The following is a 24,314-nucleotide window of genomic DNA, read 5'->3' on the forward strand; positions in this document are numbered from 1 at the left end:
AGCTTTCTTGCCACCCTTCTTGAATTTTCCCTTAGACTTGCCCTATTTCTTGAAACTGGTGGTCTTGTTGACCATCAACACTTGGTGCTCTTTCTTGATCTCAATCTCAGCAGCTTTTAGCATGCCAAAGAGTTCAGGTAACTCCTTGTTCATGTTCTGCATATTGTAGTTCATCACAAAGTTCTTGTAACTTGGTGGCAGTGATTGAAGGACTCGATTAATCTCCAGTCTGTTAGGAATCACTATTCCCAAGTCACTGAGTTTCTTCGCATGCCCGGTCATGGCGAGCATGTGCTCACTAACGGAGCTGCCTTCTTCCATCATGCAGCTGAAGAATTGTTTCGATGCTTCATAGCATTCCACGGCCGCATGAGTCTCAAAAATAGCTTTCAGCTCTTTCATCAACTCATGAGGATCGTGGTGCTCAAAACGTTTTTGAAGATCGGATTCCAGCATCGCACAGGATGGCACACTGAACTTGAGAGTACCGAATTTTCCGAGTCTCGTAAACAGCTTTTACTTCATCGGTTTCAGTTTCTGCAGGAGGGTCACCTAGCGGTGCATCAAGCACATATTGCAGATTTCCTCCAGAGAGGAAAATCCTCACATGACGGAACCAGTCGGTGAAGTTGCTACCGTTGCTCTTAAGTTTCTCTTTCTCTAGGAACTGGTTAAAATTGATTGGGGACGCCATCTCTACAACATATATTTGCAAAAGTTTAGACTAAGTTTATGACAAATTGAGTTCAAATTTTAATTCAACATAATTAAAAATCTAGGTGAACTCCCACTCAAAACAATATCCCTCGCATTGTCTTAGTGATCACACGAACCAAATCCACCGCACCTAAGTCCGATCATCACGAGACAAGGTGTGATTTCAATGGCGAACACTCAAAGTGTTCATCATATCAACCATATGATTCATGCTCTACCTTTCGGTATCACGTGTTCCGAGACCATGTCTGTACATGCTAGGCTCGTCAAGGCCACCTTAGTGTCCGCATGTGCAAAACTCTCTTGCACCCGTTGTATGTACTTGTTGATTCTATCACACCCGATCATCACGAGATGCTTCGAACCGACAAGACTTGGTAACGGTGCTACTAAGGATGAACACTTTATTATCTTGAGATTTTAGTGAGGGATCATCTTATAATGCTACCGTCGCGATCTAAGCAACATAAGATGCATAAAAGGATTAACATCACATGCAGTTCATATGTGATATGATATGGCCCTTTTGTCTTTGCGCCTTTGATCTTCATCTCCAAAGCACGGACATGATCTCCATCATCTTCGGGCATGATCTCCATCATCGTCAGCGTAGCGTCAAGGTCAATGGCGCCGTCTTCATGATTGTTCTCCATGTAGCAACTATTACAACTAATTTGAAATACTACTCAACATGAAATTTAAAGACAACCATAAGGCTCCTGCCGGTTGCCACAATACAATAATGATCATCTCATACATATTCATCATCACATTATGGCCATATCACATCACCAAACCCTGCAAAAACAAGTTAGACGTCTCTAATTTGGTTTGCATATTTTACGTGGTTTAGGGTTTTCGAGAGAGATCTAATCTACCTATGAACATGAACCACAACGTTGATACTAATGTTTTCAATAGAAGAGTAAATTGAATCTTCACTATAGTAGAAGAGACAGACACCCGCAAAGCCTCTTATGCAACACAAGTTGCATGTCGAACGAGGAACAAGTCTCATGAACGCGGTCATGTAAAGTTAGTCCGAGCCGCTTCATCCCACTATGCCACAAAGATGCAAAGTACTCAAACTAAAGATAACAAGAGCATCAACGCCCACAAAACCATTGTGTTCTACTCGTGCAACCATCTATGCATAGACACGGCTCTGATACCACTGTAGGATAACGTTGCATAGAAAACAAAAAATTTCCTACCGCAAACACGCAATCCAAGCCAAGATGCAATCTAGAAGACGGTAGCAACGAGGGGTTTATCGAGTCTCACCCTTGAAGAGATTCCAAAGCCTACAAGAGGAGGCTCTTGTTGCTGCGGTAGACGTTCACTTGCCGCTTGCAAAAGCGCGTAGAAGATCTTGATCACGATCCCTCCGGCGCCACGAACGGGCAGCACCTCCGTACTCGGTCACACGTTCGGTTGTTGATGAAGACGACGTCCACCTCCCGTTCCAGCGGGCAGCGGAAGTAGTAGCTCCTCTTGAATCCGACAGCACGACGGCGTGGTGTCGGTGGTGGTGGAGAACTCCGGCGGAGCTTCGCTAAAGCACGCGGGAGCTATGGAGGAGAGGGGGGCGGCTAGGGTTTGGGAGGGGGTGGCCGGCCACTCAAGGGGGGCGGCCAGGTTGTGGTCTTGGGGTGCGGCCAGCTTGTGGTCTTGGGTTGGCCGGCCCCCTCCCCTTGTCCCCTCATTATATAGGTGGAAGCCCCAAGTGTTGGACTACAAGTCTCCGAATAAGACCCGAACCCAAAACCTTCCATATGATAGGGAAACCTACCCAAGGTGGGAATCCCACTTGGGGTGGGATTCCCCCCTTCCATATGGGGGGGTGGCCGGCCCCCATAGGGGGAGTCCACTTGGGACTCCTCCCCCACTAGGGTTGGCCGGCCATGGAGGTGGAGTCCCTCCGGGACTCCACCTTCCTTGGTGGTTTCTTCCGGACTTTTCTAGAACCTTCTAGAACCTTCCACATCATTTTAATACACATAAAATGACATCCTATGTATGAATCTTATTCTCCGGACCATTCCGGAACTCCTCGTGATGTCCGGGATCTCATCCGGGACTCCGAACAAATATTCGAACTCCATTCCATATTCAAGTTCTACCATTTCAACATCCAACTTTAAGTGTGTCACCCTACGGTTCGCGAATTATGCGGACATGGTTGAGTACTCACTCCGACCAATAACCAATAGCGGGATCTGGAGATCCATAATGGTTCCCACATATTCAACGATGACTTTAGTGATCGAATGAACCATTCACATACAATACCAATTCCCTTTGTCACGCGATATTTTACTTGTCCGAGGTTTGACCTTCGGTATCACTCTATACCTTGTTCAACCTCGTCTCCTGACAAGTACTCTTTACTCGTACCGTGGTATGTGGTCTCTTATGAACTTATTCATATGCTTGCAAGACATTAGACGACATTCCACCGAGAGGGCCCAGAGTATATCTATCCGTCATCGGGGTGGACAAATCCCACTGTTGATCCATATGCCTCAACTCATACTTTCCGGATACTTAATTCCACCTTTATAACCACCCATTTACGCAGTGGCGTTTGGTGTAATCAAAGTACCTTTCCGGTATAAGTGATTTACATGATCTCATGGTCATAAGGACTAGGTAACTATGTATCGAAAGCTTATAGCAAATAACTTAATAACGAGATCTTATGCTACGCTTAATTGGGTGTGTCCATTACATCATTCATATAATGATATAACCTTGTTATTAATAACATCTAATGTTCATGATTATGAAACTAATCATCCATTAATCAACAAGCTAGTTTAAGAGGCATACTAGGGACTTCTTGTTTGTCTACATATCACACATGTACTAATGTTTCGGTTAATACAATTATAGCATGATATATAAACATTTATCATAAACATAAAGATATAAATAATAACCACTTTATTATTGCCTCTAGGGCATATCTCCTTCATTCACAACATAGATTACACCTTGCAATATAAACAACTTCATCAATACAAAAGGGTTCGACAAAAAATATAGACATAACTTCTCGCAATATAGTACAACTTAGTCAAGGCCTAATATACTATCTATGGATAAACCTTTGGCTGTCTTATGCTCCGCATAGGTCCCCTTGACGAAGAATTCTGAATCCATCCGAAGAAGCTCATCCATCATCGCTTCAGCCACAGGAGTCACCATCTCATTGATTGAGTCAATGTTATTTTTTCGCCGCGATTTCTTGGCCAAGCAATCAGCAACAATCTTCGTTAGGTCCAATTTGGGATGGCAAATATGTATCATGATCATGGCGAATCTTGCTCCAGCAGTTAACTGAGCTCGCACAAAGTTGTGAATACGGGGGGCATCTCTGAATTTCTCCATCAATCCAAGAAGAGTTTCGGGAGCTTCGTCTCGAGGGAACATAGTCTTGTAAACAAGGGTCAATGTTCGCGTGCAAAAGTCAAGAAATTCGCGAACCTGACAGGCGCGATCCTGAAACCTGACAATCTGTTGGGTTCGCTCGGGAGTGGCCCAGAATAGACAGCCATGGTTAAGTGAAAGATTGACGAGGAGGTTCGTCCTCACATTCACTCTTTCATCTTCAGCAGCAGCGTCGAGAACCGAACCTATTGAGCGACAGAGCAAGAAATTTAAGGAGAGGTACAGCAAAAAATAGAAGCAGTGCTAAGTTGGAAAAACATACCTAACATTATAAGGGTATATTGCCCCTATGTGTGGTTTTGGTAATTAATGACAACCCCTATGGACTAATGTTTTCATTGAGTTTATATGAAGGAATATTCCATAGGTACTACTTGTTCTCCATGTGTTGGATTCAAGTATGGATGCCATGAAGATAAAGATACACCTTGTGTATTGGCATCAAGATCATCAATTTAAAGATACATATGTGACATGATCAAGAAGAAGAAATGAAGATGGAGTTCTTAGGTGGAACTCAATATTAGCCATGCTCTATCTTAAGTGAGTATGAGAAGATACAAGGTTGAGTTGGACAAGTTCAAGATGAGCATTCCAAGTGGCACATGCTTGAAGCTTGTCGTCCATTTGGTGATAATGGACATGTGAAGATGTGCATCAATGGGGCTTTCCCATCATAGTGTATGGGGGAGCATTTGTGAGTCTTCACGAAGCAACATTGATCAAGTGAGGCATTCCGGATTGAGTGAAGCTTGAAGAGTTATCATCAAGATCAAGCGGGATGCACAAGGCAAAGGTATGGCCTTGCTAGGTTTTCCTTTTACCGGTCTCAAGGTGGTTGTTGGGAGACCGGATTATAGGATAGATAGCCGCACTATCAAGAGGGGCTTTCGGTTGGGTAACTTGATCACATCGTCTTAGGGAGCTCAATCCTTTGCATACTTTGCATATCCCTATTGCTTCTTGGTGTTTCTCTGTGTGAGGTTCTTGAGCTTGTTGCTAGCTTTACAACAAGCCCAAGTTCATCGAAAACGGAATCCGCATGCATCTTCTATTGCGTTTTCGAGTTTGGACGTCTTTACCGTTTCTTGACGGTGGGAGACTCCCTCTCTAAAATCATCTAAAAATGTTATGTGAGGAGTCTCCATATTTCCAGTTTTTGTTGGGGTTCTATTCGTCGTTATCTTTCCAACAAAATTGGTTTCATGTCAATCGGAGTTCGGGAGCATTAGTTATTAAAGAAAAAGGAAAAGGAGAAAAGAATAAAAGGAAAAAGAAAAAAGAAGGGGCCAGCCAACCGGCCGGTCTGACCGGACCGGCCACCGGCCCACCCGGTCCGCGACCGGACCCGGCACTGATGCCATCCGGGCTGTGTCCAGGGGCTTCTGGCCCATGACCGGTTGCAGGCCCGGTCCACGACCGGCCTGCCCGGCGCGCACCCCGGTCCGGCCGGAATCTCTGCTGGGCCGCCTCCGCCCCGCGCGGCCCACGCGGCAGCTGCGCAGCCCGCGCGCCCCACGCCTACCTGCCGCCCACGCGCGCCGCGCCCGGCGCCGGGCCGGTCCGACCTTGCCGACTGCCTGGCCGGCAGCTGCTCCGGTCGACCGGCCTGGCAGCCGGCTGGGCCGTTTTTCCTGCCCAATTTGCTGCCTGTTTTTCTGTCTTTTTCTCCCAACAGTTTTTTTTCCACTTGGGCTATAAATACCTTTCTTCCACCTTGAGCCCAAGTAGTTCTTCCCATTCTCTCACCTCCATTGTTGCTATTTGAAGAACTTGCTCTCCCCCTTGATTCCTTCAACCATTTTTGCTCATATTTGAGGATTTGAGAGAGGAGATCTAGATCTACACTTCCACCAAACCGTTTCTTCTCTAAGTGAGGGAATCTCTCGGGATCTAGATCTTGGAGTCTTTGGTTGACTTTCCCCTTGTTCTTTCTCTCCAATCTCATCCTAGCATTCGTTGCTTTGGTGGGATTTGAGTGTGAAGGACTTGAACACCTCCGGTGTTCTTGCTTTGCATCATTGCATAGTGTTGAGCTCTCCACCACGATTTGTTCGAGTGAGAGACCGTGAGCTTGTTACTCTTGGAGGGTGACCTCCTAGTTGGCTTGGTGATTGGTGCTCCGGTGATCTCTTCAAGAAGATTGTGAAGAGGCCCGGGCTTCTCCCTCGTGGAGCTTGTGAAGTGGTTGTGGAGCTTGCCATCTCCGGAGCGGAGGAAAAGCTAACCATAAGGAAAGGGCCATTATCCTTCGTGGGTGTGGTTCGGAGAATAGGGTGAGCCTTCGTGGCGCGGGGAATCCTTCGTGGGACCTCCACTCCTCCAAACGTGACGTACCTTGTTGCAAAGCAAGGGAACACGGGAATACATCCTCGTCTCCGCGTGCCTCGGTTATTTCTATACCCGAGCTCTCTTTCCTTGTGATAGCCATCGTGCTTGAAGTACATATATCTTGCTATCACTTGTGCTACATATATCTTGTGCCTATCTTGCTTAGCTCTAGTTGCTATTGTTACACTTAGTTGAGCTTAGCATATTTAGGGTTTGTGCTTGTAAACTAAACGATAGTTTAATTCCGCATTCATACAAGACAAATCCGCAAGAGTTTGTAATTGCCTATTCACCCCCCCTCTAGGCGACATCTCGATCTTTCAAACATATCCACACTAGCTTCAGTCATTAGCTCGAGCATACTATTTTCTCGAGTTGTTACTTTCTCAGCTTCCGAAACAGCAGCGTCCTTAGCAGCTGTGGCTTCTTTTGCATGTTGAAGAGCAATTTTCTCTCTTTCGGATGCTTTTCGAGATTGCTCCATCATCGCCAGAGTTTGTTTCTTCATGGATTGAAGTTGTTGGCGAAGTTCTTGCAAATCTTGCGACAAATGTTTACTTGAAGATCCTTCGATGAGGCTATCATCGACGAGTGTTTTCTTCGAGAAGGAGGAAGCAGGAGAAGTATCAGCAGGATGAGGATTTGCAGAGTAGTTATCAAATATCAACTGGCAAAAGAAATTCTTAGTATCAATGATCATGTAAAAGATAGAATTTCATTGATCTTCAGGAAATTTACAAGGATATTACAGGAGGAGTTCTTCAAAAGGATTACTAGGACAATTATCGCCAAAGCTATTGTGGCGACAACGGCAAAAGAAACAGGAAAAATAAAAAAATAAAAAGAAGGGGCATTCAACTAGACCTCCGGCTTCGACGAGCTAGGAGTCGAAGTTGGCTTGATTCCGAGATAGGCCAGGATCTTCTTCGTGTTGGGCTTTGCCGCCCTGATCAGTGCTCGCCACTTTGTGGTCTCCATCTCTTCTGTGTCGCCCACTTTCGTCCAGTCGATAGTTTGCTGGCTGTCAGCAACCAAGGCGACAGTGCTTTCAACAGCAATCTTCATATTTTCTTGGCGCATCTTCAGTCCAAGATCTTCTGGTGGATTGAAGTCCTTGGCAAGAGCAAGGAAAGTCTTGGGTTCCGTTTTCTTCGGGAAGAAGTAAGGGAACAGCCGTGACAATCCTGCGTCAGCCTGTTCAATGCCTTCACGAGTTTCTGTTCCATGAAACTCAAGGACAGAGAGTGCATCGAGAAGAGGATCATTGTCGGGATCTTCAAGCTCAAATTCTTGGTTTGTTTTACATGTCGAAGAAAATATATATTAGTCGGCAAGCAAGTAAAGAAAAGCAAGTCTAAAGAAGACAGAATAGATCGAAAAACTTACTGACAAAGCGCCGATTCTGCAAGTTCAAGCGCTTGATGATGGCTTTTTCACGAGCAGCCTGCGCGGCTTTATGCTCATTCAAAGAAATTTCGGCATCATGAAGCCTTTTCTGCAGATCTTCGACACCAGCAGCTTCTGCCTTGGCCTTATCAGCCTCCGCTTTTGCTTTGCCAGCATCAAGTTCAGCCTTCTTGCGAGCCGCCTCACTTTGCTCTAATTTCTGAGCAAGCGTTTCGGCAAGTTTGTTGGCCTCCGCAAGTTTTTCTGCAAAAATAGTCAAAAATAGTCAAAATTGCGACAAAACAAGAGCAAGAAGCCGCGAACAAAGGCAAGCAGGGAGTCATTACCTTCGGTCTTGCTGGCATACTCGCGGTACCCAATGAATTGGGCACCGATGCGAATAAGTTCTTTGATCATGGGCTGTCAAAAGAGGATAAAGAAAGAAAGCGTTGGTATGGGAAAAAACATGGTGGCACAAAAAAGCAAACAGAGAAATATAGGCAATGACAAAAAGAAATTAAGGACTTACATCATCCAAAAGAGGACTCGAGGAGCTACCCAATTGTAGGGTAGGCTCCTTGATTGTTTCAACCCTTGTCCTTTTCGGCAAAGGGACAAGGGGGCTTGCAGGAGCAGCAGGTTCGTCGATGTTTTGTTGAGGAGGCGAAGACTCTTCTCCTTCAACGTGCACCTCAGAAACAACTAGAGTATGCGACGTACTCGTTCGAGCAGTTGCATCAGTAGCTGGCATTTCTTCCTCGTCACCACTACAATTAAATGACGGCAGTATAAAAAGCAAGATAGAGAAAAATCTTCGAGTAGCAAAACAAGGATAAACAAGAGATAACTTACGAGCTGATGAGGGCTTCAAGGTATGGATCAAAAGCTGCCTTCTGGCGTGAAGGAGCAGCTTCTTCGGCTTTGGAGGTGCCGGAATCTTCTACTTCAGTCCTCTTCCTTTTGTTCTTTGGAGAAACAGCAGGAGGAGGAGACTGTGCCGAGGTAGTACCCTCGGATTCAGCTTCCTTTTCAGAAGATCCCGCAGATTTTCGAGAACCTGCGGGTTCTCAGGGACAGGAGCGTCTTGGTTGTCTTCAATGACAACAGCTCATTCTTCGACTTCTCCACCTTCAGGAAGGGGAGGAAGCGAGACAAGATCTGGATGGTTCTATATGAAAACAAGGGGGGATGTCAACAAAAGAGATGCAAAGGATGGCAAATCAAAATGAGTAAAATCGACAAAGGTTACCTCGGGGAGCGCATTGGCGGCGCTGTATGGTTTTACGCGACAAGAAGAAGGGACTGGATCTTTTTTGCTGAGGGAGGAGATTTTTCGGACAAGTTTCTCTAAGTCCTTGACCTCTAAACCCACCGACAACCGATCCGCATCCTTGTCGCCAGCATACTTCCAGAGAGGGTATTTGCGAGCCTGAAGAGGCTGCACTCTGATTCTCAGGAAATAGGCTGTGATTTGGATACCTGATAGCTCTTTGCCGCGAGTGTTTTGCAACTCGTGGATGCGAGTCATCAATGCCTCTGTCACCGTTTTTTCCTCCTCGGTAGCCTCTGCATCCCAAGAGCGGCGGCGATAGATTTTCTCGGCACCGTCAAAAGGAGGAATATTGTCTTCAGCACATCCATTGTTTTCCTCATGGATGTACAGCCACTTCTTGCGCCACCCTTGAACTGAGTCAGGGAATTTGACGTCGAAATACTCGACATCGGGGTGAACGCAGATAACAACGCCGCCTATATTATAGGCGACATTGGGAGAGCCATTACGGCGACAAAAGAAAATGCGCTTCCATAGCGCCCAGTTAGGCTGGACGCCAAGGAAGGCTTCACAGAGGGTGATGAAAATGGAAATGTGGAGGATGGAATTGGGCGTGAGATGGTGAAGTTGCAGACCGTAAACAAAAAGCAATCCTCGAAGGAAAGGGTGAATGGGGGTAGAAAGGCCGCAGATGAGGTGGTCGACAAAACTAACCCGATACTCCATTGGAGGCGTTGGGTAGCTTTCTTCGCTGGGGAAGCACAGCGCTTTGGGCTTCTTGCTGATCCCCAGTTTCTTCAGGAGGTTGATGTCTTGGGTGGAGATTTTGGATCTCTCCCACTCGGCGCTTCCCAGATCCACGGAAGCCATCGTCGATTCTGGCGTGCTGTGTCTGGTCAATCTACGCGGTGGCATCAACAATGGCGCATGAATGCAGCTTGGGAGAAGATGAGCTCAGGGAGTTGTGGGGCGCAAGAGGAGTTTTTGCAGAGGAGAGCAGGAGAACGGCGCGAGCGGAGGTGCTCGAGGAAGAAGAAGGGGATCTTATATAGAGGTGCGGCCAAGCGGCGTACCGTTGGATGAAAAAAGTGTGCGGCAGATGATGACCACGTGGAACGGGGGTAAAAAAGTAATTTAATCCTAGAGAAGTTACAGTGCGTGCGCCAGGAAAAGCGGAGGTCGTGTGTCCCCCACTTGCATGACGTGTCAAGATAATGGGTAATTTGGGCCCACAAGGCAGTGAGAGAGCACTTTTCGCAATTTCAGGACTTACAGTCGTGGCTATCGTCAGCAGTAACGTCATTTAGCAGGAGAAAAATTTGACTCAATAGCTTCATAAAAAAGACGACAGGGAAAAATATTGGAGAGCCTTTTATCAAATACAAGTTTTTGATCAAATGCTCGGGGGCTACTTCGGAAAAATGAAAAGATCAAGAAAGACAAAATAGAAATGGCGTGAGCCTATGATCAAATACAAATATTTGCTCATAGCCTCGGGGGCTACTCCCATCGGGAGCGCTGTTCGCGCACCCGAGAGATTTGAAAACTTCGCGAAAGAAAAGAAATATAGCAGCATAAGGCGTGGAGCCTACACCCAAGCACAAGTCCTTGGCTGTAGCCTCGGGGGCTACTCCCATCGGGAACGCTGTTCGCGTGCCCGATGAAATTATAAAAAAAAGAGAAGAGAAGAAAGAGAGATGGAGAAAAAGAAGAAGAAAAAGTGAGCATATTTCGAGTTATATGCATAACTCTACATATACTCCCATCGGGAAAGCAATATAAGTCATCCGTTGACTCAATAAAATGTGCCATTCCAACAGCCGAATAAGCACTCGACAATATATTCTCAGAACGCCAAAGTTGCGATCAATTTCTGAATGCCGCAAATTTGCGAAGGTAAGACCCCAGATCCGTTCTGTGTGGCGTGGCGCCGTCTCTGACGTCGGTTTGCTACTTTTATCCGTATCAACAGATACGAAGAAAAATCCTAACGGACGCGTTAGGTACCCGATAAATATGACTGGGACTCGACAGAATGGTAAGACCTTAAGCGGCACCTGTTGAAGTTTACACCAGTATCCCGAGATCATGTCCAGGGACGTGATCTTGAAGTAGGTTTTGCGGATTGCCACTAGAGCAGTTAACTAGTACCTGATCCGTCAGATGAACTAGCCCCAATTACCATTATCCCTGTACAATATAGAAATTCATAATAAGAAATATAGAGAAGTTTTAAGTTGTCGAGTAAAAATAAACAGTGGAGATTTTCCCTGACTCTACGATTCAAGCAAAATCTCGGGGGCTACTGACATAGGCATCCCCAATGGGCCTGCCGAAGATAGTACCCTGGGTTTACTGAAGGCCCACGACCCGAAGAATATGAAGATTCGGAAGCCCAAGTTGATATTAAGGAAAGTTAGAATTGTAATAGAGATGATGTTTGTAATCTTGCGGGATGAGTTGTAAACCTTCCCGAACTCTGTAACTTGTACAATACGAATCCCTCGACTCCACCTCCTATATAAGGGGGAGTCGAGGGACAAAGAAAGCATCGAATCATTGTCTCTCAAACCCTAGTTTTCATAATCGTCGAGTACTTTTCGGCTGAAACCTTCAAGATCTACTTTCCCTTTACTTCCAACTAAACCCTAGTCTACAACCCGTAGGCATTGACAAGTTAATCCCTTGTCAGGTAGCTCTTGTCATCTTCTTTACAACAAAATTGGTTTCACCCAAATCCGAGTTTCCTAACTCAAGTTGTTGCATTTTCAAGGTTGGAGGTTTTACCGGTATGTCTTTTTTAGATAGGTCAAACCTTTCATCATTTATTTCTATCCTACCTTACTGGACTATGATGGTTCCCTGCATGATCTTGTAGAGCTTGTTACTAGCTTTGAAACGAGCCCAAGATCATCAAAATCGGAGTCCGGATGCAAAAGTTATTCAAGTTTCTGTGAAGCCGTTTTTTGGCCGGAAGTTCCGGTGGCCGGAACTTCCGCCCTACTTCCGGTGAATTTCCGGAAATGACGAATCTGCACGCAGAAAACATACCGGGAGCATTCCGGGGGCGCCCTACTTCACCCGGAAGTTGGCCGGAACTTCCGGGGGGGCGGAAGTTCCGCCCCAAATGACCAGAAGTTCCGGTTTTGACGAGTTTTGTGCATAACAGGCAGATTTTTCTTGCCCTATTTAAGGGGGTCTTCTTCCCCAAAGTTTCCCATCCGTTTGAGCTCGTTTTTGCCTCCATTGTTGACCTTCTTTGAGCTTGCTATCTCCCTCTCCCTCCCATGAATCTTGCATCTATTTGAGAGATAGATAGAGGAGATCTAGATCTACATCTTCACCAATCAAATCCCTCTCTTTGTGAGGGGAATCCACTAGATCTAGATCTTGGAGAAATTTTGTGTTCCTCCTCCTATTTGTTCTTCCTCTCTTATTCCCCCAATAGCTTTTGTAGCTTTGTTGGAATTTGAGAGAGAAGGACTTGAGCATCTTTGTGGTGTTCTTGCCATTGCATTTGGTGCATCGGTTTGAGTTCTCCACGGTGATTCGTGCAAGTGAAAGCAAGAAGGTTGTTACTCTTGGGTCTTTGGACCCTAGACGGCTTAGTGGCCTTTGTGGCATCTTTGTGGTGTTCTTGGGGACTCCAATTAAGTTGTGGAGATTCTTCAAGGGCAAGGCCTTTGTGGCATCTTAGTGGTGTTCTTGGGGACTCCAATTTAGTTGTGGAGATTCTTCAAGGGCAAGGCCTTTGTGGCAATTTGTTGGGAGCCTCCAATTAAGTTGTGGAGATAGCCCCAAGCTTTGTGCGGGTTCGGTAACCTCCCTAAGGTTACATAGTGGATCGAGGACATCCCTCTTGGTGGGAATTCTCGAGGAGAATACGGTGGCCCTCGTGCATTTGGAGTGACTTGTCCTCCACACCGCTCCAATGGAGAGTAGCACTCGCAAGAGTGTGAACTTCGGGCTACATCGTCGTCTCCCGCGTGCCTCGGTTATCTCTATACCCGAGCTCTTTTACTTATGCACTTTACCTTGTGATAGCCATCATGCTTGAAGTTATATATATCTTGCTATCACATAAGTTGCTTGTATTGCTTAGCATAAGTTGTTGGTGCACATAGGTGAACCATAGTATATAGGCTTTGGGCTTGACAAAGTAAACACTAGTTTTATTCCGCATTTGTTAAGCCCATCTCGTAAAAGTTTATATCGCCTATTCACCTCCCCTCTAGGCGACATCCGTGTCCTTTCAGTTACTTTGAGTGATCATGGCCCAAATTAAATAGAGGACTATATGGCTATTTTAGTTAGTTGATATTGTCCAAAACTATTATGCAAATCATATGAAGTGTTTTACTTCATTTAAATCTTGTCCCAAATACTTTCATATGAAGTATTGACCCTGGTCTAAATACTCTCACATGAAATACTTGGTGATTTTAAATCACACTTAGAATTGTTAAATGGTATGAGGTATTCTACCTCATTTTAATCATTTTCTCAAATGATGATGATGAATGGTTGACTTAGGTCAACATGATTTCATGTATGATTGTTTGAGGAAGTTAAATCTTAAGAAGATTCAATGAGAGGAAATTATTCCTCAAAAACTAAATGGAAACTATCATTTACATATGTAATGAGAGGAAATTATTTCTCTAACACTAAGTAAGAAAACCCTAGATTTATTTTTGGTAGCAATGTTAAGTAATGATGTTAGATCTTTTGGAGTGAGCCATTAAGGCTAATTAAGGCTACCTAAGTATTGTTTGGTGATTGTATCCTCGTATTCGTGTATAGACGCTAGTACCGGAGAATACCAGGAAGAGGAAGGATTCTACCCAGAAGAAGAAGAGAACTTTGACCACCTCAACAACCAAGGCAAGCTAACACCTTTGCAAGCTCTATGGTTGCAAGCTAATATTCTTGCAAAGTGCAAAGCCCCTTTGGGGCAAGGCACCATTAGTCTTACCTTTCTTACCACAAGCCTATCCCCAGTTTTTACCTTACAAATTTTACTTGTTTATTTAAAGAGTTACTTTTATAGTTAACTTTGGTCTAAGTCAAGAAGGTTACTAGAGTAGCAAAGTTAGTCTCAAAGCTAGCCAAGCAAGATAGCACCCCTCATGATTAGTGCTAGTGCTAAATACTCAAACTTGACTACTCTAGATGGGAACATGTGACTTGAACTGAATTTTGAAACCTTGGAATGATGAGTCATTCCATTGAATGATTTTTGAAGGTGAATATGGCTTGGAGAAGATGGTGTTTTTTTTTGAATTAAAACTGATATTGGTTTGAATGCGATACCTTTCCAATTTTGAGTACCCCCACAATACCTGATTATGGGTAGGGCTTAACTGGAAATTTATGCATCTTAGTATGGGTTCCCTCTGAACACACATCATAGGGGTTATGCCGAGGCTGCCTCCGTTGTTGAGAAATGATGTGAATTGAGGTGAATTGTACGGCCAAGCCCTGTTCAGTTCCCAGATTGACAATTGGTCTTCACTGGGAGGCCAAGCTCATGGGGAGAGGTGCTCATACTAGGGTTTGTAAATGAAAGGTTATGGTTGATGATCCGCGTACTGTGTTACGATGATTCGGGGTTATCCCGACGGATGAAATCAAATGTTGTGGCACAAGTGTGCAACCTCTGCAGAGTGTAAACCTATTCGAATAGCCGTGTCCACGGTTACAGACGGTTGGAAAGGCCATACAGTTTCCGATGTCAGATTCTTGAAAAATGTCGGTGAAGTGAATGGTGAATGGTGACTTGTTGTGAATCACAACTTGAGTTGTGGGAATGACACTAATGTTCCCACTTGAGTTAGTTAGCACTTGATAAGTCTTTTCTCAAATCCTTGTGAACTAAAATTGGCTTTATGCAAATAAACTAGAGCTTAGCACCCCTTATTAGAATTGCTAGCACTTACATTAGTACTCCCTCCGTTCCTTTCTATAGTGCCTATAGGTTTTTGGCATTTGTTTCAGAATATAAGGTTGTAGCTTAGCTTTTTTTCAATTACCCCTCCCGGCTCAGCTCCCAAATCGTTCAGCTCCCAAATTTGTTATGGTAAGTTAGGAAGATATGGATTTCCCAAATTTTACGTTGATCTCAAACTGTTCAGCTAGGGGTCTTGTGTAAAAAATACTCTTGCGCTAATTTCCGTGCCAAAAAACAATATGCACTATAGAATGGAACAGAGGGAGTATTAGTTTGCGAGTACTTTAAAATACTAACGGTTGTGTCCCTGGCTATTCAAATGGCCAGACTATGAAGAGGAGCAGAACTATCAAGATGACGGCAACCAAGATGTCTACGACAACTAGGGAATCTTCTGACGTCAGACGTTGGCCTGTGGACTAGAAAGTCCCTTCTATTTACGCTTCCGCTATGAACTTTGTGTCTATTGATCAATAGATCAACTATTTGTGTAATATGGATCATGTGATCTCTATTTGTAAGACGACTATGGTATGTAATGAATGATGACTTATGATATTCAACTGTTATGTCTCGCATGTATGACATGACAGACATCTGGACTTAAAAATCCGGGTGTTGACAAGTTGGTATCAGAGCCATTGTTTGACCTTAGGAGACCCTAGTTAGAATGGACGTCTGAAAAACTTAGTTTCAAAACCAAAGAAGTGAATATTTGTGAAAAACTTATTCTCACTCTTATCCTTGAGATCTTTTTCAAAATGAGAATTTCATGCTCTACTTTTTCCTTGGAGAATTACAAAAAACTTTACACACTTGACCACCTCTTTAACTTACTCATCCTAATTGCTCACAGATGGAGTACAAATGGGAGTTCTATCAGCTTGGTCACGGAGGAGACCTGATGTTCGAAAAGGATTTGAAGCAACTAGTGGAATATCTAGGATGCTCGTATCCCGAGTTCTTCGGAACACCCCTCAATAATCAGTCGGGAGGACCACCTCGGTGGGAAGTTTCTGCAGATCTACGAAGAAAGCTTGGAGCCCCGATATGGGAAACCATATGGTTTTCTGTAACGGGAAACACTTGGAAGGAAGGACTAGTCAGAGCTATGCAAGAAGCAATTGCCCGTCTGTGTGGACAAAATGAGAACAAGATCAAGAACACTCGCTTCATCTACCACCCAAGACATGACCCCGTGGGAAGACCGATGACCATGCCCCCGCACACGGAGATGAACCACTATGTAGCACACCTCGACTTCATGCTGTACAAGACCCGCAAGGAGTTGGACAACGCCCTCGCCTCTCGCCAAGCACATTACCCGTAACAACGAAGAATCCACCCTGAAGGGTAGTATCACTCCAGCACTTGAGTAGGTGTGAGTTGTATCAGGATACCCTTGTATCGTAGAACGAATGAATGGTTCTTCAAACCAACGGTGTGTTAGATTTGTAATATATGATATTTGGTATGAATGAAAAAGTGTTGCTGGTTTTTACCCCCTCAACACTACTCAAGTTTTCAAGGTTTGAACTTCGTGAACTTTAATTCAAACAAACCATAGAAATTTCCCTCTTATCTTATCATCTACTCCGATGTTCAGATGGCCCCACCAACCCGCAGCGCCACCCAAGACGCCATGATGCAGATACTAGAGATGATGATGGCCGACCGAGAAGCCGAGAGAGCTGAACGCCAAGCCAACATTGCTGCACTGCAGCAGATCGCTCAGAACAACAACGGCCATGGAAACCACGACCACCCTGGGTCAAAACTGAAGAACTTTCAGAACACCAACCCACCTATTTTCAGCAAGACCGAAGAGCCCCTCGATGCCGATGACTGGCTCCAGACAATGGAGAACAACCTCGAAGTTGCGGGAGTTGAAGCCGCAGAAAAAGTACTGTTCGCCACCCACTACCTGTCAGGACCTGCACGAGCCTGGTGGACAAGCGCCCGCACAAATGAATGCGGGACAGATGATGACCTGGGAAGACTTCAAGCTGAAGTTTAGCAAATACCATGTGCCCCAAGGACTGATCAAGAAGATGAGAGACGGGTTCCGTGAACTCAAGCAAGGCAGAATGTCCGTGGTAGAATACCGCGACAGATTCCTCACTCTGTCAAGGTACGCCCTGGACGAAACCGACACCAATGAGAAGCGGAAGGAAAGATTTCTGAACGGATTACACGACGAGATGCAGACTGTACTGGTCAACATTCCCTTTGCTGACCTAGAAGCCCTGGTGGACTCCGCCATCCAGATGGAAGGGAAGCTTCACCAAGCCAACGAGAATCGCAAACGCCGGATGATGAACCAGCATGGGTCCAGCAATACCCAGAAGTACCGCAACAACTCATCTGGAGGATTTTCTCCAAGATACAACAAGCCCACTGCCCAGACTTACCGCCCAAACTACACCAATAACCAAGGAGGACCCCCGAAGCCCGGAGGCAACAGCAACAACAATCACAACAACACCACCAACCCCAACAGCAACAACAACAACAGGAACAACAACAACACTGGCCCTAGGACTGGAAGCAACACCATCCCCGTTGCCACCAAGGACAAGGCCACCATCACTTGTTATGAGTGTGGAGTGGTTGGGCATTACTCCAATGAGTGCCCCAAGAGATTAGCCAAGATTGCCGCTGATACGTCTCCGACGTATCGATAATTTCTTATGTTCCATGCCACATTATTGATGATATCTACATGTTTTATGCATACTTTATGTCATATTCGTGCATTTTCTGGAACTAACCTATTAACAAGATGCCGAAGTGCCGATTCTTTCGTTTTACGCTATTTTTGGTTTCAGAAATCCTAGTAAAGAAATATTCTCGGAATTGGACGAAATCAACGCCCAGGTTCCTATTTTGCCCGGAAGCATCCAGAACACACGAGAACCGCCAGAGAGGGGGCACAGGCCCACCAAACCCTAGGCCGGCGCGGCCAGGGGGGGGCCCGCGCCCCCCTATAGTGTCGGCGCCCCTTCGACCTTCTGACGCCGCCTCTTCGCCTATATAAAGCCCCTGGACCTAAAACCTCGATACGGAAAAGCCACGGTACGAGAAACCTTCCAGAGCCGCCGCCATCGCGAAGCCAAGATCTGGGGGACAGGAGTCTCTGTTCCGGCACGCCGCCGGGACGGGGAAGTGCCCCCGGAAGGCTCCTCCATCGACACCACCGCCATCTCCATCAACGCTGTTGTCTCCCATGAGGAGGGAGTAGTTCTCCATCGAGGCTAAGGGCTGTACCGGTAGCTATGTGGTTCATCTCTCTCCTATGTACTTCAATACAATAATCTCATGAGCTGCCTTACATGATTGAGATTCATATGATGATGCTTGTAATCTAGATGTCGTTATGCTAGTCAAGTGAATTTTACTTATGTGATCTCCGGAGACTCCTTGTCCCACGTGTGTAAAGGTGACAGTGTGTGCACCGTGTGGGTCTCTTAGGCTATATTTCACAGAATACTTATTCACTGTTATGAATGGCATAGTGAAGTGCTTATTTATATCTCTTTATGATTGCAATGTGTTTTGTATCACAATTTATCTATGTGCTACTCTAGTGATGTTATTAAAGTAGTTTTATTCCTCCTGCACGGTGTAATGGTGACAGTGTGTGCATCCGTGTTAGTACTTGGCGTAGGCTATGATTATGATCTCTTGTAGATTATGAAGTTAACTATTGCTATGATGGTATTGATGTGATCTATGCCTCCTTTCTTAGCGTGAAGGTGACAGTGTGCATGCTATGTTAGTACTTGGTTTAGTCGTGTTGATCTTTCATGCACTCTAAGGTTATTTAAATATGAACATTGAATTGTGGAGCTTGTTAACTCCAGCATTGAGGGTTCGTGTAATCCTACGCAATGGTGTTCATCATCCAACAAAAGTGTAGAGTATGCATTTATCTATTCTGTTATGTGATCAATGTTGAGAGTGTCCACTAGTGAAAGTCTGATCCCTAGGCCTTGTTCCTAAATACTGCTATCGCTGCTTGTTTCTTTTTTCTTGCGTTACTCTGCTGCGTTACTGCTTGTTTACTGTCCTGGGCAAAGCACTTTTCTGGTGCCGTTGCTACTGCTCATACTTATTTATACCACCTGTATTTCACTATCTCTTCGCCGAACTAGTGCACCTATTAGGTGTGTTGGGGACACAAGAGACTTCTTGCTTTGTGGTTGCAGGGTTGCATGAGAGGGATATCTTTGACCTCTTCCTCCCTGAGTTCGATAAACCTTGGGTGATCCACTTAAGGGAAAACTTGCTGCTGTTCTACAAACCTCTGCTCTTGGAGGCCCAACACTGTCTACAGGAAAAGGAGTGTGCGTAGACATCAAGCTATTTTCTGGCGCCGTTGCCGGGGAGGAAAGGTAAAAGGCACTCATACTTCGGTTCAGTAATGATGCTTTCTGGCGCCATTGTGTTTGTGCTCGAAGCTATTTCCTTTAGATCCTGCAATTGCATCTTTTTGTTTCTTGTTTACACTAGTTAGGCATAATGGACAACAATGAGCTTCTTATTCTATTTCCTGATTTAAGACATGGATGGTTTGATGCGAAAATTAAAAAACCTATGGAACATATTAGTATGAACGCTTTGAACACCATTGTTGCTAATGCTATGGAAAATTCTAAGCTTGGGGAAGCTGGTTTTGATGAGCATGATCTTTTTAGTCCCCCAAGAATTGAGGAGGAAATTTACTTTGATGATTCTTTACCTCCTATTTATGATGATTATAATGATAGTAGTCTTTTGTTGCCACCTGTTATGGAGGATAAATTTGATTATAATATGCCTCCTATATTTGATGATGAGAATAATAATGATAGCTACTTTGTTGAATTTGCTCCCGCTATTACTAATAAAATTGATTATGCTTATGTGGAGAGTAATAATTTTATGCATGAGACTCATGATAAGAATGCTTTATGTGATAGTTATATTGTTGAGTTTGCTCATGTTGCTACTGAAAGTTATTATGAGAGAGGAAAATATGGTTGTAGAAATTTTCATGTTACTAAAACACCTCTCTATGTGCTGAAATTTTTGAAGCTACACTTGTTTTATCTTCCTATGCTTGTTACTTTGCTCTTCATGAACTTGTTTATTTACAAGATTCCTATGCATAGGAAGCATGTTAGACTTAAATGTGTTTTGAATTTGCCTCTTGATGCTCTCTTTTGCTTCAAATATTATTTCTTGCGAGTGCATCATTAAAACTGCTGAGCCCATCTTAATGGCTATAAAGAAAAGAACTTCTTGGGAGATAACCCATGTGTTATTTTGCTACAGTACTTTGTTTTATATTTGTGTCTTGGAAGTTGTTTACTACTGTAGCAACCTCTCCTTATCTTAGTTTTGTGTTTTGTTGTGCCAAGTAAAGTCCTTGATAGCAAGGTTGATACTAGATTTGGATTACTGCGCAGAAACAGATTTCTTTGCTGTCACGAATCTGGGCAAAATTCTCTGTAGGTAACTCAGAAAATTATGCCAATTTACGTGAGTGATCCTCAGATATGTACGCAACTTTCATTCAATTTTAGCATTTTCATTTGAGCAAGTCTGGTGCCTCAATAAAATTCGTATTTACGGACTATTCTGTTTTGACAGATTCTGCCTTTTATTTCGCATTGTTTCTTTTGCTATGTGGGATGGATTTCTTTGTTCCATTGACTTCCAGTAGCTTTGAGCAATGTCCAGAAGTGTTAAGAATGATTGTGTCACCTCTGAACATGTGAATTTTTGATTATGCACTAACCCTCTAATGAGTTGTTTTGAGTTTGGTGTGGAGGAAGTTTTCAAGGGTCAAGAGAGGAGGATGATACACTACGATCAAGAAGAGTGAAAAGTCTAAGCTTGGGGATGCCCCGGTGGTTCATCCCTGCATATTTCAAGAAGACTCAAGCATCTAAGCTTGGGGATGCCCAAGCCATCCCCTTCTTCATCGACAAATTATCAGGTTCCTTCTCTTGAAACTATATTTTTATTCGGGCACATCTTATGTACTTTATTTGGAGCGTCTATGTGCTTTTGTTTTTGTTTTTGTTTGAATAAATGCTTGTGTGGGAGAGAGACACGCTCCGCTGGTTCAGATGAACACATGTGTTCTTAGCTTTTAATTTTCATGGCGAAGGTTGAAACTGCTTCGTTAATTGTTATATGGTTGGAAACGGAAAATGCTACATGTTGTAATTGGTATGATGTCTTGAATAATTTGATACTTGGCAATTGTTGTGCTCATGATTAAGCTCTTGCATCATATACTTTGCACCTATTAGTGAAGAATACATAGAGCTTGCTAAAATTTGGTTTGCATAATTGGTCTCTCAAAGGTCTAGATAATTTCTAGTATTGAGTTTGAACAACAAGGAAGACGATGTAGAGTCTTATAATGTTTACAATATGTCTTTTATGTGAGTTTTGCTACACCGGTTCATCCTTGTGTTTGTTTCAAATAACCTTGCTAGCCTAAACCTTGTATCGAGAGGGATTACTTCTCATGCATCCAAAATACTTGAGCCAACCACTATGCCATTTGTGTCCACCATACCTACCTACTACATGGTATTTCTCCGCCATTCCAAAGTAAATTGCTTGAGTGCTACCTTTAAAATTCCATCATTCACCTTTGCAATATATAGCTCATGGGACAAATAGCTTAAAAACTATTGTGGTATTGAATATGTACTTATGCACTTTATCTCTTATTAAGTTGCTTGTTGTGCGATAACCATGTTTCTGGGGACGCCATCAACTACTCTTTGTTGAATATCATGTGAGTTGCTATGCATGTTCGTCTTGTCTGAAGTAAGAGCGATCTACCACCTTAATGGTTGGAGCATACATATTGTTAGAGAAGAACATTGGGCCGCTAACTAAAGCCATGATTCATGGTGGAAGTTTCAGTTTTGGACATATATCCTCAATCTCATATGAGAATAATAATTGTTGCCACATGCTTATGCATTAAAGAGGAGTCCATTATCTGTTGTCCATGTTGTCCCGGTATGGATGTCTAAGTTGAGAATAATCAAAAGCGAGAAATCCAAAATGCGAGCTTTCTCCTTAGACCTTTGTACAGGCGGCATGGAGGTACCCCATTGTGACACTTGGTTAAAACATGTGTATTGCGATGATCCGGTAGTCCAAGCTAATTAGGACAAGGTGCGGGCACTATTAGTATACTATGCATGAGGCTTGCAACTTGTAAGATATAATTTACATAACTCATATGCTTTATTACTACCGTTGACAAAATTGTTTCATGTTTTCAAAATCAAAGCTCTAGCACAAATATAGCAATCGATGCTTTTCCTCTATGGAGGACCATTCTTTTACTTTTATTGTTGAGTCAGTTCACCTATTTCTCTCCACTTCAAGAAGCAAACACTTGTGTGAACTGTGCATTGATTCCTACATACTTGCATATTGCACTTATTATATTACTCTATGTTGACAATATCCATGAGATATACATGTTACAAGTTGAAAGCAACCGCTGAAACTTAATCTTCCTTTGTGTTGCTTCAATGCTTTTACTATGAATTATTGCTTTATGAGTTAACTCTTATGCAAGACTTATTGATGCTTGTCTTGAAGTACTATTCATGAAAAGTCTTTGCTATATGATTCACTTGTTTACTCATGTCATATACATTGTTTTGATCGCTGCATTCACTACATATGCTTACAAATAGTATGATCAAGTTTATGATGGCATGTCACTCCAGAAATTATCTTTGTTATCGTTTTACCTGCTCGGGACGAGCAGAACTAAGCTTGGGGATGCTGATACGTCTCCGACGTATCGATAATTTCTTATGTTCCATGCCACATTATTGATGATATCTACATGTTTTATGCATACTTTATGTCATATTCGTGCATTTTCTGGAACTAACCTATTAACAAGATGCCGAAGTGCCGATTCTCGTTTTCTCGATGTTTTTGGTTTCAGAAATCCTAGTATAGAAATATTCTCGGAATTGGACGAAATCAACGCCCAGGTTCCTATTTTGCCCGGAAGCATCCAGAACACACGAGAACCGCCAGAGAGGGGGCACAGGCCCACCAAACCCTAGGCCAGCGCGGCCAGGGGGGGCCCGCGCCCCCCTATAGTGTCGGCGCCCCTTCGACCTTCTGACGCCGCCTCTTCGCCTATATAAAGCCCATGGACCTAAAACCTCGATACGGAAAAGCCACGGTACGAGAAACCTTCCAGAGCCGCCGCCATCGCGAAGCCAAGATCTGGGGGATAGGACTCTCTGTTCCGGCACACCGCCGGGACGGGGAAGTTCCCCCGGAAGGCTCCTCCATCGACACCACCGCCATCTCCATCAACGCTGCTGTCTCCCATGAGGAGGGAGTAGTTCTCCATCGAGGCTAAGGGCTGTACCGGTGTATGTGGTTCATCTCTCTCCTATGTACTTCAATACAATAATCTCATGAGCTGCCTTACATGATTGAGATTCATATGATGATGCTTGTAATCTAGATGTCGTTATGCTAGTCAAGTGAATTTTACTTATGTGATCTCCGGAGACTCCTTGTCCCACGTGTGTAAAGGTGACAGTGTGTGCACCGTGTGGGTCTCTTAGGCTATATTTCACAGAATACTTATTCACTGTTATGAATGGCATAGTGAAGTGCTTATTTATATCTCTTTATGATTGCAATGTGTTTTGTATCACAATTTATCTATGTGCTACTCTAGTGATGTTATTAAAGTAGTTTTATTCCTCCTGCACGGTATAATGGTGACAGTGTGTGCATCCGTGTTAGTACTTGGCGTAGGCTATGATTATGATCTCTTGTAGATTATGAAGTTAACTATTGCTATGATGGTATTGATGTGATCTATGCCTCCTTTCTTAGCGTGAAGGTGACAGTGTGCATGCTATGTTAGTACTTGGTTTAGTCGTGTTGATCTTTCATGCACTCTAAGGTTATTTAAATATGAACATTGAATTGTGGAGCTTGTTAACTCCGGCATTGAGGGTTCGTGTAATCCTACGCAATGGTGTTCATCATCCAACAAGAGTGTAGAGTATGCATTTATCTATTCTGTTATGTGATCAATGTTGAGAGTGTCCACTAGTGAAAGTCTGATCCCTAGGCCTTGTTCCTAAATACTGCTATCGCTGCTTGTTTACTGTTTTACTGCGTTACTACTGCTGCGTT

This window comes from Lolium perenne, chromosome 7 (assembly GCF_019359855.2).
Source record: "Lolium perenne isolate Kyuss_39 chromosome 7, Kyuss_2.0, whole genome shotgun sequence".
Lineage (NCBI taxonomy): Eukaryota > Viridiplantae > Streptophyta > Magnoliopsida > Poales > Poaceae > Lolium > Lolium perenne.